The sequence below is a fragment of the Rhinopithecus roxellana genome, chromosome 15, assembly GCF_007565055.1.
Source record: "Rhinopithecus roxellana isolate Shanxi Qingling chromosome 15, ASM756505v1, whole genome shotgun sequence".
Taxonomy (NCBI): Eukaryota; Metazoa; Chordata; class Mammalia; order Primates; family Cercopithecidae; genus Rhinopithecus; species Rhinopithecus roxellana.
Genome location: NC_044563.1, coordinates 72008526 through 72023207, shown reverse-complemented (window position 1 = coordinate 72023207; position 14682 = coordinate 72008526). Strand labels below are relative to the sequence as shown.

At 42.8% G+C, this 14682-nt stretch overlaps 1 pseudogene; it reads left to right on the top strand.

Annotated features, from left to right (window-relative positions):
- The first annotated feature begins 1609 nt into the window (after window positions 1-1609).
- LOC104679140 lies at window positions 1610-2565 on the top strand (annotated as a pseudogene).
- The last annotated feature ends 12117 nt before the right edge of the window (window positions 2566-14682 follow it).

The window sequence follows — 14682 nt, the reverse complement described above, 5'->3', positions numbered from 1 at the left end:
AGCAGACTAAGGCAAGGATCATTCTACCCACGGGACAGACTGGGGAAGCGGCCCTGGGTCCCTCAAGTAAACCCTCTGCTGCCAGGCTGCTGGAACTGGAGTTGGCCCACGCTATTGGCAGACTGCTGTTACCTTACTGCCAACTAAAGCTTGCCATGACTTTGCTTTGAGGCTATGGCCTGTTAGACCAAAAGATGCATCAATCAGGACAACCAAAGGAAGTAGGACAGACAGGCTACGTGCTCCACCACGGAATCAAGAAGGGAAAACAAAAATCAGTACCAAATTGGAGAGTTGCACCGTTTGAACCTTTGACCCTAAACAAAATTCAGAAATATCATGAAGCAAACTATTCAATCTTAGAGCACTGAATCTCTGATTTAAGGAATTCTCCTGAATCACAGCTTTATGAGCCAAAAAGAAGAAGATGCTTGAATTTCAACTGCACGTCTCAAATTTATTCTACTTTCAAGGCTTCATTTGCAGTCACATAAAGTAACCAATGATTTCTTGTGTGTTTAGCAACTTAACATTACTTGGCCCAGTGAGAAGCTCTGTGGCTAAGAAATCCTTTATTTTGATGAATTCATTTCACTGGAATTGAGTGTTGACTGCAGCTATGTTCTGTTAGGAACTGTGAGGATATACCAGAAATGAGATGTGACTCCTGTCTTAATAGCCTGTGGTTTTGTAATGTTAGGTCAACAACACATGAAACAACTAGGAAACACTTTAAAACAAGATATAACAATGGGCCAACCCTATTGTACAATTAATTTCTCCAAAATATAATAATACTTCATATTTGCAGATCATTTTGTAGTTTCCAGAGCACTTCTTCCCTTGTATTATTTGGGGGATATTTTGTTATGGCTGGAATTAATGTGTATGTCTTTATCATAGAGCTAGAACTAATGCTGGGTCGTAGCATATGAGTAGGAACAGGAAAGGTGGAACAGAATCCAGGGAGAGAAAGTAGTTTGCTCTGAGCAAAGAGGCCAAGGCAAGAATGAGCACTGAGTATCTGGAGAATAATAGGGAGACAAATGATAGAAAGTAATGTGTAGACAAGTTGGTCAGAACTGGCTTTGAGACCTTAATATTTTGGAGGAAAGTGGTCAAAAGTTCAAAGTTTGAGATTGGAAAAGTTAACTTCCTTACACTTCTAATGTTCATACTGGCTTCAGTTAAGCTATAAATTAAAAATGGGCGTGGCTCGACAAAACTTGAGTCCTGTCCTCTGGCTTTTCTCCTTAGGCAGCATGAGCTTCACCATTTGCTTTACCACCTCCACCAACTACCAGTCCCTGCACTCCATCCAGCCACACAGCCATATCATCTGGTCCATCAGCAGCGCAGGCGAAGTCTATGCAGGCCTCAGGGGCTTGGGCTCCCGAACCTCAGTGTCCTTCTCCACAAGCTTCTGGGGTGGCTGGGGGTCTGGAGGCCTGGCTGCAGGGATGGCCAGGGGTCTGGAAGGAATGGGGGACATCCAAAATGAGAAGGATACCATGCAAGGCCTGAGTGACTGCCTGGCCTTCCTACCTGGACAGAGTGAGGACTCTGGTGACTGAGAGTCAGAGGCTGGTGAGCACAATCTGAGAGCACTTGGAGAAGAAGAGACCCCAGGTCAGAGTCTGGGGGTATTACTTCATGACAATCAAGGACTTGAGGGCTCATATCTTTGAAATTCTGTGTTGTTCTACAGATTGACGATGCCGGTCTTGCTGCTGATGACTTTAGAGTCAAGTATAAGACAGAGCTGGCCTTGTGCCAGTCTGTGGAGAGCAACGTCCATGGGCTCCACAAGGTCATTGATGACACCAATGTCAGTCAGCTACAGCTGGAGACAGAGATGGCTCTCAAGGAGGAGCTACTCTTCATGAAAAAGAACCAAGAGAAGGAAGTAAAAGGTCTACAAGCCCTCATTGCCAGCTCTGGGTTGACCACGGAGGTAAATGCCCCCAAATCTCAGGACCTCAGCAAGATCATGCAGACCTCCTGGCCCAGTATGATGAGCTGGCTCAGAAGAACTGAGAAGAGCTGGACAAGTACTGGTCCCAGAAGACTGAGGAGCACACCACAGTGGTCACCACGCAGTCCACCAAAATAGGAGCTGCTGAGATGACATTCATGGAGCTGAGATGTATAGTTCAGTCCTTAGAGATAAACCTAGACTCAATGAGAAATCTGAAGGCCAGCTTGGAGAACAGCCTGAGGGAGGTGGAGGCCTGCTATGCCATGCATATGGAGCAGCTTAGTGGGGCCCTGCTGCATCTGGATTCAGAGCTGGCACAGGCCCAGGCAGAGGGGCAATGCCAGGCCCAGAAGTATGAGGCCCTGCTGAACATCAAGGTCAAGCTGGAGGCTGAGATTGCCACCTACTGCTGCCTGCTGGAAGATGGGGAGGACTTCAGTTGTAGTGATGCATGCCCTGGCCAGCAGCAACTCTATGCAAACCATCCAAAAGACTGTCCAGGATAGTGGATGGCAAAGTGGTGTCTGAGACCAAAAACACCAAAGTTCTGAGGCGCTGAGCCAGCAGAAGCAGGGTACCCTTTGGGGAGCAGGAAGCCAATAAGAAGTTCGGAAGTCACTGGATGACAAAAATAAATAAATAAATAAATAAATAAATAAATAAATAAATAAATAAATAAATAAAAGAATGGACATGAATGATGAGGTACTCCAAAGTTTTTTACATCTTCCTGAATGAACATAACATTATTAGGTTTTCTCTCTCTTAAGAGGGGACCCACCTCCCAAGTACTCCCCAATTGCACCCCTTAACTAGGAGCGGGGTGTTATTAATAGTTTTCTAATTAAATGATATCATACCCTCTCAATGAGATTGAAAGAAGTGCTGTCATCTTAGTGCTTCATCTTTGCTGTCTCAGAATCAAAACTATGTCCCTCACTCTAAAAAAGACTGGTTATTTGATTATCTAATTTTTCTCTTTTAAAGAATTGTCTTCCCTGGACGGGCATGGTGGCTCATGCCTGTAATCCCAGCACTTTGGGAGGCCGAGGCGGGTGGATCACCAGAGGTCAGGAGTTTGAGAGTAGCCTGGCCAACATGGTGAAACCCCATCTCTACTAAAAATACAAAAATTATTCGAGCGTGGTGGTGCACACCTGTATTCCCAGCTACTGGGGAGGCTGAGGCAGGAGAATCTCTTGAACCCAGGAAGCGGAGGTTGCAGTGAGCTAAGATGGCGCCACTGCACTCTGACCTGGGCAACAGAGTGAGAATCCATCTCAAAAAAAAAAAAAAAAAGTCTTCCCCATGCCATGTTATACAGCACCGCTACACATTGCCCCACATCTCTACTGTGTATGTATTCTTCATACTATACTTGTAGAATGCACATAGGCGACATATATAAATGCAAGCCATTTTGTTAACTTATTTTCTTCTCTCCTAAACAAAAAAATCAAAACAATAATGACAAAAGCCAGTGTTTCATTTCCTCCTCAAATGTGTAAAATCACTCGTTATGCTGCCTAGCAGAGGGTAAGAGTACAAAGAGGCCACTAGGGTTAGCAAGGGCATGGAATGATTTCAAGAGAAGATGTAAAGTTTTCTTGCTCATTTTATAGGTATCAAAACTTTTTCTGCCAGTGAGCCCTGAATTTTTTGTACACAATTTCTTGTGTGATTACATTAGCATTTCTACAGGTCTGAAAATGTAGCAAAAACTGAAGTAATTGTTGGTTATTGGCTGAGGCTCAAAAACTACTAATTTTGCTAATTCTCAATTTTACTAATTGAGAAACCAAGTAAACAAAAATATCCTCAACAACTATTGTCAGTAGTTGAAGGCAAATTACTGACCTTCCAAGGCCACCCAGAATTACCACCTTGATTTTCGGGATCACAATATTCATCTAATGTTATAGATCAAGGGTTGGCAAACTATATGGCCTGTGGGCTTACTCTTAGCTTGTACAACCTGCAACCTAAGAATGATATCTACATTTTTAAATGCTTGAAAAAAACCAAAAGAAGAAAAGTGCTTTGTGACATATGAAAATGATATCAAATTTAAATTTTGATTTCCATAAGTAAAACTGGACTGGAACCCAGGCATACTCATTTGTTTATGTGTTGTTTATGTCTCCTTTTGCTTTATAACAGCAGAATTGAGTAGTTACCACAAAGACTATATGGCCCATAGCCTAAAATATTCACTATTAGGCCCTTTAAGTAAAGGTTTTAATTCTTACTACCTTAGAGATTCCTAATGAATCATGTCTGATAAACTGTGGGAATTGAAACAAACTTTGGAAATCATTTAGTGTTAATTTAAAGATCTCACATTGATAGAGCTATGCTACCTCTTGCTTAAAATCGCATAGTCAGTAGATGGAGGTGGTATTAATACTAGAACCCCAGTTCCCCGGTCCTGTTTTTTTTCCTCCAGACTGCGTCTTTCCTCATGTAGAGTTTATTTTATGATGGGATAGATGTTAGATAGGCTGGAAGCAAGGAGAATTCATCAAAATTTTTCCAAGTTTTGATCTCATGTCTCATTCACACAACTGCAGTGCAGCATGCATCAATTTATGAATACTTGGGCCTTCATTATTTATTTCAGCTCATTTGAACTGCCTTCTGTTTTCCATTTTTCTTACTTCTCAGAAAGTATATGGCCATATTAAAGAAACTTTCTTACTTTTATGCTCCTTCTCTCTTTAAAAAATGTTTTCTCTTTCTCCTTCTACAAAGGATTTTGGAGGTGACTGAATTTCTATTCCAGCCTAAAGTTCTTAAAGGAAGTGAGGATGGTTAGAAAAAAAGAGGGCACCTAGCTTTGACGTTGGGATCCACGATGGGCCATATATGTGGAGAGGAGAGGGAGTGTCCTGAATTTTGTGTGTAGTGTACATGGGCATATATGGGCTTTTCCAGGGAGAGTATTCATACATAAGATTTGTAAAAGAGTCCATGACGCAAATAAGATTTGGAACTTAGATGTGAAGGAGATGTATTTTGAGGAGAAAGCCGCCCAGATGTGTGGTGGTGGAGATCCATCCAGGTTCCCAGGACTGTCAGACCTCACCCAATGTGAGAGGAGAGCTCTCCACCCACTTACATCAGCCCACCCAAGTCTTACCTTTTCTGCCACTTATAGAGATGATAAAAATTCATCAAATTCACAGAATGATTGAACTCAGATGGTGATGAAATCTCAGTATAATTCTTTCCAAAGAAGGTTCTGATTAATAGAAACTGCAGAGGAACTAATTTTATGAAAATAGCAAATGGGATTGTTTCATTGAAGCAAGCGGGAGAGCAGGAGCTATTGCCAAGCAGGAAGATGCAAACAACCCCATTGTGCGGAGCTGACAGCTCCAATCTTGCCGCTTATTTATTAAATGTCTTTCCGCTGTAAATTATTAAGCCTGGATTTTTTGAGATGTGGGAGCTGACAGAATAAGACAATAGAACGGAAAGCAAACCTGGAAAGCTTCCTTCAGTTTTAATGCAGTATTGTACTTTCTGAAAAGCCTTTGCCCCGCTCTGGTGTTGGAGAAGGGGGAGGATTCTGTCTTTGGTGGGACTCAGAGATGGATGAGACAACTAACAGGATTTTAATTTCTGAATTATTTGCCAGTTCTTACAAAACAGAATGGTTTTCAGAGAAAATTCAACCTTTTGGCTCAAAAACTGAATGCCAGATATTTTGTCTATTCTCTGAAACTGCTGTTTCAGACGAGGAGCTTGGTTTGCCTTAACATTATGAAGTGCCGAATTACATGTTTTAGGGCACTCAGCGGCCACAGGATTGGATTCATTTGGCTTATTGGGTAGCTGGGAAGGTGTCTCACTCTGAGAAAGAGTTCTAAGGTCTATTTCTTTTTTTCTCTTTTTCTTTTCTTTCTTTTTTTTCCTTTTTTTTTTTTTTTTTTTTTTTGAGATGGAGTCTTGCTGTGTCGTCCAGGCTGGAGTGCAGTGGCGAGATCTCAGCTCACTGCAACCTTTGCCTCCCAGGTTCAAGACATTCTCCTACCTCAGCCTCTCAAGTAGCTGGGATTACAGGCATGCACCACCATGCCTGGCTAATTTTTGAATTTTTAGTAGAGACAGGATCTCACCATGTTGGCCAGGCTGGTTTCGAACTCCTGACCTCAGATGATCCCCCGCCTCAGCCTCCCAAACTGCTGGGATTACAGGCATGAGCCACTGCACCCGGCCCTAAGGTCTGTTTCTTAAGCTAAAGAGTAGGAAAAGACTGATGGACAGAGAGGGAGTTGAACTCTACGCTGGGCATCATTTGAAAAGCTGGAGTTCTGGTAAACAGGAGAGTAGCTACTTTATGTGAATTTTACGTTCAATTTTAAGTCTTCTGTTTTCCTGACAGCATAATGGAGGGCAGTGGGCCATATTTCTTGGCCAGGCACCAGGCAAGTAACAGTATGTGCGTTAGTATGGATGCATAAGAGGAGGGCCCTTCATTCACTGTGGGTCCATTCATTTGACAAATATTTATTGAGTGTTACTGTGTGCTTTGAACTGTTCTGGATAATGGGGATAAAGAATGAACAAAACCAAGTCCTCCTCTCATGGAACTTACACTCTAGTGGGAGAAGCCAGATAATCAACAAATAAATGTATCAGCTCTCTGCTGGTTTTCAGTGCTGTGAAGAAGCAAAGTGAGGAAAAGGAACGAAGAGTGATGAAGGGGCATGTAGGGTGGGAGGGGACCATTTTATTTGAGGTGGTCAAGGCAGACCTGTCTGATAAGGTGACATCTTAGCAGTGACCTGAAGGAAGTGAGTGAGCTGGCAGTTATTTGGGGAACACCTAAGGGTCGAGCAGGCATAAGAGGCCCTGAGACAGGCAGGCACTGGGTGTACTCCAAGAACTGCAAAGTTCAGGGAGGATCTCCACAGAGGGCCTTGTGGGCCACTGAGGGAGCTTGAACTTTCTTCTTAGTAAGATGGGAAGTCGAAGGAGTTCTGAGCAATGGTATGACAAGATCTGACTTACCAAAAACCAAAAAGAAAATGTAAAGCCCAATAACAGTGAATGCAGTCTATGGTCGGGGGGCCTAATTCCCACGATGCCAAACCCTTGGCTGATTCCTCCCCAGTATGTGGAATGGGAAGGCTCATTTCAGTTCTTCTCTGCAGGGCAGGCAGGATTTCTCTTATCTGTAAAATGACATCCTTTCCTGGAGAGTGCCAAGGGTGATGATAATCTGGGGTTAATGTCCCTTTGTTCTATAGAAGAGGAGGAGGATATAAAGCCATCAAACATCAAGAGAGAGAATCTGTCCCCATTGGCCCTGCCCAGCTGCTGTGTTTGCCATCTGGGCATCTTTTCTAGGGAGCGGATATCAACTGGCTGGCCAGAGGAGGATTCTGTGAGTTCTGATCCCTTCAGCTCTTGCAAAGGAGAGGACCTATGCTTGAGAGGCAAAATACCAGGCAACAGCTAGGAGGATCTATGTTGCAAACTCGGCTGGAGCCTATAGAGAAACATGTGGTGGTGGGGGTTAGAAAACTCATGATACTTTATGGGAAAGTGTAAGAGTCTTAGAAGAACCACGGGGTTTCTGTATCAGCAGATGTCTTGAGGCATCGTTACAGCCCATGACAAGGCTGAGCCCGCACTTCCTTATGAAATTTGAAGTTCACTGTGCAGCTGGAAAGTATTCCCGTTCAGGTGGGTTCACAGCAATGACCACTTTCTATCTGTTCTATCTGACAGAAAGGTATTTCAGAACAAGGTCAAGCTGAAGCTGTGAGCAGTGTGACCACTGTTCTTGAGCTCTGAGTAAGGGGACATGGCCAGACTCAGAACTGAGAGATTTTAAAATATGGGGACAAATCTTATTTGAACTCTCAGCTGCTCAAACTGAAAAGCTTTTTTACAGATCAGTGCTGTATTCTAGGACTGAAAAACCAAATAATTGGGATGGAGATCTAAGAGCTAAATCAGGATTAGGAATAGAATATTCTCAGAAGCTCACACATTTCTAGGTGTGGCCCAGCTTGGGAGTGTAGTCTCACAAATATTCCACTTTTTTTCTTTCTTTGTTTTTTTTTTTTTTTTTTCTTTTGGGCAGGGGCTGGGGGACACTGTCCATAAGGAGGAGAAGCAGCCTTGAAGATTTCAGTTCTGGGACTTTCTGCCGCAGAACCCTGTTTTGCTAACCTCTGTGGCACCATGCCAAACAATTCTCAATGGAAAATATTGACATTATGAGTTTGCTACAAAAACTCAGAGGCCTTGAAGGCAGTAGATGTGATTTAAATTAATAAATGATGATACATGGACTCACTGCTTTGATTACATAGCCAGCGAGGCCCCCAGGTTGAGACAGTCAGGGGACATTAGCCAATATGTAGGCAGGGGACAGGGAGAAGAAAGGAGGGGAGTGACAAAGGGCAGGAGACTTGAGCAATGAAGAGAATGAAGCCAAAGCCCCTAAAGAGAAAAGGAAGCCCAGTGTGCAGTCCTTTAGGTGGTACATGGTTGAGAGGGATCACCATGCCTTCAACTGGTCAAGATTTCCCACACCCTCTATTTCTGAAGGTCATTGCCCACTGGGTAGACTCCAGATTCTGCGTGACCCCTTGGTCATGTTTTGACCTAAGGAATAAAGGCCTGATGCAATTCACTTCAAAAGCTGAACATTCTCCCATCCATCAGGCAGATTCTAGAAATGGGGGATAGGGAGATAAGACACAGCCCCTTTCTTCACATTGTTCACATTCCACTGTGTGACGCAAACAACAAAAACCAAGAGGTAGCAAATTGAGGGTGCTTCCTAGGTACACAGGAGGAAACTAGAAGGCTTGGGGATGGCTTCCAAGGTGACATTTCTAAGGTGACACAGCCTCTCTGGATGAATGCAGATTAGCCAAAGTGAGCGCGCGGGAAAAGATTCCAGGCACAAGGAATAGCACGTGCCAATACTGAGTGGCGTGACAGAGCATGGCAGAACAGGTGCTGGGCAAGCAGTGTGGAATGTGTTTGGTATGGGACATACTGGAGCTGAAAGCAGGGGAGGCAGTAGAGGCAGATGTCCAGGAAGGAGGTCATTGGGATCTGGATCACAACAGCTTGAATAACATGGCAAGGAATTTAGACATTATCTTGCAGATTCTGTTGAGCCACTAAAAGATTTTACAAAGGAGGGTGTTTATGCTTCATAAAACAAAACAAGCCGGGCGCGGTGGCTCAAGCCTGTAATCCCAGCACTTTGGGAGGCCGAGACGGGCGGATCACGAGGTCAGGAGATCGAGACCATCCTGGCTAACACGGTGAAACCCCGTCTCTACTAACAATACAAAAAACTAGCCGGGCGAGGCGGCGGGCGCCTGTAGTCCCAGCTACTCGGGAGGCTGAGGCAGGAGAATGGCGGGAACCCGGGAGGCGGAGCTTGCAGTGAGCTGAGATCTGGCCACTGCACTCCAGCCTGGGCGACAGAGCGAGACTCCGTCTCAAAAAAAAAAAAAAAAACAAAACAAAACAAAACAAAACAAAACAAAACAACAAAAAGACTATTTTTCCATGAATCTCTTATCTAGTCTTTGGCCTCTGCTTGAGCACGTTCAAGGTTGGAGAGCTCCCAACCTCCCAAAGCTGCCCATTTCCCTGTTGGATGACCAGAAATTTTAGAAAGTTCTTTCTTACACTGAGCCAAACTCTGTTTCCTCACAATTCCTACTCATCCTGTCTAGTTTTACCATTTGTAGCAACACATAAAAGGCCATTTAAAAATACCTGAAGATGCCTCTCAAACCTGCCCTTAGTTTTCAGTTTTTCAAGTGTACAGGTTTCCACAGAGCTCCCTCATTCTTTGTCTATTTCATTGTTTCTAGACTCCTTTACCAGTCTGCTCACAGTTTTCTGGAGGAACTGTGACTTATCAGTGTATCTTTTAGAATCTTGTGCTACAATGACTCATAATCCTTTAAATCAGCCCTGAAAGGCATGAAGTGCAGTGATGCTACTAGGATGCTGCTTCTGCGCTGGACGCCTATGACCATTAGTGATTCCAATGTCCTTAGATTGTTACTGGTCACATCTCACTGCTTTTAAAGCTTTTGATCAACCAAAGCTTCTAACTCTTCTGCACATTAATTGCTGCTGTGTCAAATCTCCACCATACTTGGTATGTGCAATTTATTTTTTAAATTTACATATAGGCCTTTACACTTACTTAAATTTTACCTTGTTTTACCTTGTCAGTTGGAGCCCAACATGTAAGCCAGTTAGATTCATTTTTAAAGTCTTATTTTTCTTTCCTATGGTATGTCTCCTTTCACATCTGATAAAAATTCTTTGTATGTTTTAATCCAAGTCACTAATAAAAATGTTGCCTTGGATAGAACTTGGTAGCATTGGAGACCTCCTTCCAGTATGAGTATGTGTTCAGGCAGCTTCAATTTTCCTAATGACCCACTGTACAACATTATTCATAATGTTGAAGATTTATTAAACAGTCTGTTGAAATCCTGAGAGATTTATTAAATATTCTGTTTAAATGAAGTTACATTGTATTTGGTATTTCCTCTCATTCACATCAATAAACATATATTGGTTGACCTCCTATCTTCTAGATTCTTTGTTAGGTGTTGTAGAAACAAAAATGACCAAGATACTAGTTTTGTCTTTAAGAGATGACATCTAGCAGAGGTGACAGACATATATACACCAGATTCAAATTCATATAGGTATAGTTAATGCATGTGTTACTTCTAATTTGCGTTAAAGGCATAGATATATATGATAGATAGAAATATACAATATAATAAATAATGTAATGTCTCATATGTATTACATTATACAGTAGCAGTATAAACAAAGTATATTGAAAACCTAGAGAAAGAGGAGATTAATTCTTCATGGTGAAGAAAGAGAAAGGAGGGCTTCACACACACACAAAAAAGTGACATTTGACTGAGCCTTGAAAATACAGAGTTTTTTTAGGCTGGGCGTAGTGGCTCATGACTGTAATCCCAGCACTTTGGGAGGCGGTGGATCATTTAGAGGTCAAGAGTTCAAGACCAGTCTGGCCAACATAGTGAAACCCCGTCTCTGCTAGAAACACAAAAAAATGAGCCAGGTATGGTGGCATGTTCCTATAATCGTAGCTACTCGGAGGCTGAGGCACGATAATCGCTTGAACCCAGGAGGCAGAGGTTGCAGTGAGCTGAGATCACGCCACTGCACTCTAGCCTGGGTGACAGAGTGAGACCCTGTTTCAGAAAAACAAAAAGAAATGAAAAGGAAAGAAAAGAAAATACATAGGGTTTTCATGAGATGAGTAGAGAATGGAGATAGGAAGAAATTCCAGAGTGGAGAAATAGGAGAAGCAAAGCATGGAGGAATGAATGTCTTCAGTATGGTTCAGAAACAGCAAATATTCTAGTGTGAGTTAAGTACCAGGTTCAGGGAAATGTGTGTCAAGAGATGAGAAAGTGTGTGAAGGGTCTTGAATGCTAAGATAAGGAATTTTGACTTTATCCTGTAGGTGAAGGGTTTAGCTAAGTCAGAAGTATTTAAGCAGGAGAGTACGCAACATGATCAGATTTATCAACTTCATAACTCTATTGCACAAGGAAATAAGTTCAATTTAGCAAAACTTACTCTCAGTTAACCCATTTTGGTTCTAGCATGAATTGACCACTAAACATCTGATTAATGAGTATATCAACCTTTTTTGTATGTGTTTTGCCCTGCTCTTATGTTTTTCCTGACTTTCACTTTGACCTGTTGGCCTCTTGGCTTTATTTTTCCCTTAGGCATCTGGGTTCTGCATTCCCTTGGTTTATGTGTCCGCCCACAGCTTGTTCTGACCTTTATTATTTAACGTGTCCTCTGACTTTGGCTTACCTACAGGGTTCTGAGCCACAGCAGTTCCTTGACCTCAGTCCTGGACTTGCCTCTGCTTTGGAATTCCCACCTGATTTCAGTTGCCCAATTCTGCTATGACCTCTGCATTCTGTCCTGCCTTGGATCTAACCTGGTCTCATCCTTTGTGTTGCTATCTCTGCCTCAGTTCTTCTAGTCTAACTCCTTGACTGCAAGTTGTACACACTGTTTACTCACCTGGTCTCCAGTACTGGCAATAAAATGTAACCTGTCCTTTCTAGAAGCTGTGGTGTGGTTGAAGAGATAGTGTTAACATGAAAGAAAGTATAAGTTCTAACTGATTGACAAACTGGACTTGCTAACTAAAAGTGTTATACGAGCTTAGAGAAAGACTGAACTGGGAAATTCAAGACCCTTAGGAGGATTGTTCCTTTCCAGGCAACTTCCTTTCTGAAAGGTTTGGATATCTGGAGCACGGGCATTTCTTTGGAAGGAGAAAGGGAAATGTAAGGCAGGACTTCCTATGGACTTTCCTATCATTGGCTCCAAAGCTGCCTATCTTTGAGGAGCTACCTTGTCGGTGCCATCTAGTGGCTGCTGCCACCAGAAATCCTACCCGCCTCAAGGAGAGAGCAATTTAACGCCATTTCCAACTTAAGCACCATATCTACAGGGCGTGAAATTAGTTCCAGCAAGCAGCAAATTTGCTGCTAATAAAAATATTTAGCGATTCACTTGTCTTTAAATCAGCAGCAGAATATTCTTTTACTTGCATCAGTGCTTGTTTCTCCCAATTCTAATATTTGATAATCAAGCCTAGACGTGTTTAGCTAAAGCTATGAAACAGCCAGTTCTTCAGCTCTGCAAAAATTTTTTAGTTTCCTGAGCAAGAATTTTTATTTCCTTTTTTCTCTTCGTCAGAAATAGGCCTGGGTGTTCCTTGGATCACAGAGATGGAGCACTTCCAGTGATTTGAGAGTCTTAGAAATAAGTTTTCATTCTCTTCTGTCTGCCAACATTAGCTCCTGAGTCATTACATGTGGAGAATCTGGGATTTCACAGGAAGACATGATCTCTAGCTCATGTTTAGACACTTATTTATTTATTTATTTATTTATTTATTTTTGAGATGGAGTCTTGCACTGTCACCCAGGCTAGAATGCAGTGGCACGATCTCAGCTCACTGCGCACTGTCGCCCAGGCTAGAGTGCAGTGGCGCAATCTTGGCTCACTGCAACCTCTGCCTCCCAGGTTCAAATGATTCCCCTGCCTCAGCCTCCCGGGTAGCTGGGACTACAAGTGTGTGCCACCACACCAGGCTATAGACACTTCTTTACTCTGTCTCAGTGCCAAACTCATTTCAGTTCCTTTTCTGTGTCTTTTAGCCTCTACACCGGAGCAAGAGTTATCTGAATACCACAGAGAATGCTAAAACTACTTTTCAAAAAGTAGAATGCTAAAACTACTTTTCATTAAACTTGACGAATATTTATTGGGCACTTTCCATGTGCATCCATTGTTCTAGGTCCTGTTGGGGGTCAGAAGTGTTCCAAGAAGCCTAGCATGATAGCCAGATGAGAGACTGACATGGCAGATGACACCTCTTCTCCAGGTCACTGGAGCAGTGAGTCAGATAGACTTCTCTGTATTTTTCTTCTCCTTAAGGAGCTCATAGAAGGAACAAAGTGCACCAGACATTCTACCCTTCATCACTTTATTAGTCTAAGAGTCTCTGTTTGAGCAGATCACTAGTTCCAAAGTCCAAATTATATATATATATATATATATATACGTATATATATATATATACGTATATATATATATATATGTATATATATATATATATATATATGTATGTATATATATATATTGAGATTGATTCTCCCTCTGTCACCCAGGCTGGAGTGCAGTGGCACAGTCTTGGCTCACTGCACCTCCCCATCCCTGTTTCAAGTGATTCTCATGCCTCAGCCTCTGGAGTAGCTGGAGATGTGTGTCACCACACCCAGCTAATTTTTCTATTTTTAGTAGCGATGGGATTTTGCCGTGTTAGCCAGGCTGGTCTTGAACTCCTGGCCTCAGGCAATCCACCCACCTCAGCCTCCCAAAGTGCTGGGATTACAGGCATAAGCCACCATGCCTGGCCCCAAATAATCTTTAAAAAGAGGATAGTGGTCCTGTGGGAACTCTGTCTTCTGCCCCAGAGGAGCCCTGGCTGGATTATCCTTCTTTAGCTCCTGGCAAGAAATCAATTTTGATCATCCTGGCAGGAAATCAGGATACAGGACAACTTCAGACAGGAGTACCACATCCTTCTCAGAAATCAACCAACGTGATATGCTGAGTGAAAGCTGGTCTCTTGGTTAAGAGAGGGGTGTAGGCAGGGCTGATAACAAGTAGTTGGAATCAAAGATTCAAACTAAACCTGCTAGCTAACACCAGCTTCACTGATGGAGATACCAGAGCAGGTAGGTTGCAGAGAGGGAATGACATTTGACAATGGTCAAGAGACCAACATGGAGGTTCTCATTGGAGCCTCCAAAATGGAGGCTCTCCAACAAGGAGCTACAATGGTTTGGGGATCAGAGCATCTGGACTCTATTCTTGGCCCTTTCTCTCAAGTTCATGACTCTAACACAGCCCCTTCTCCACTTTGGCATCAGTTTTCTCATCTATAAGAAGGTATAATAAATTTTACTCCCCATCCCAGGTCCCCTTACTGCAGTATGAGAAGGGTGGGATAGGGCCTATTTTAAAGGGTTGTAAGAGAGTCTCCAGAGGGGGCTGTGATGAACATCTGTATTCCTCATGGAATGGACAGCCCAGGAGGATGGTGCATTTAAGTAAGA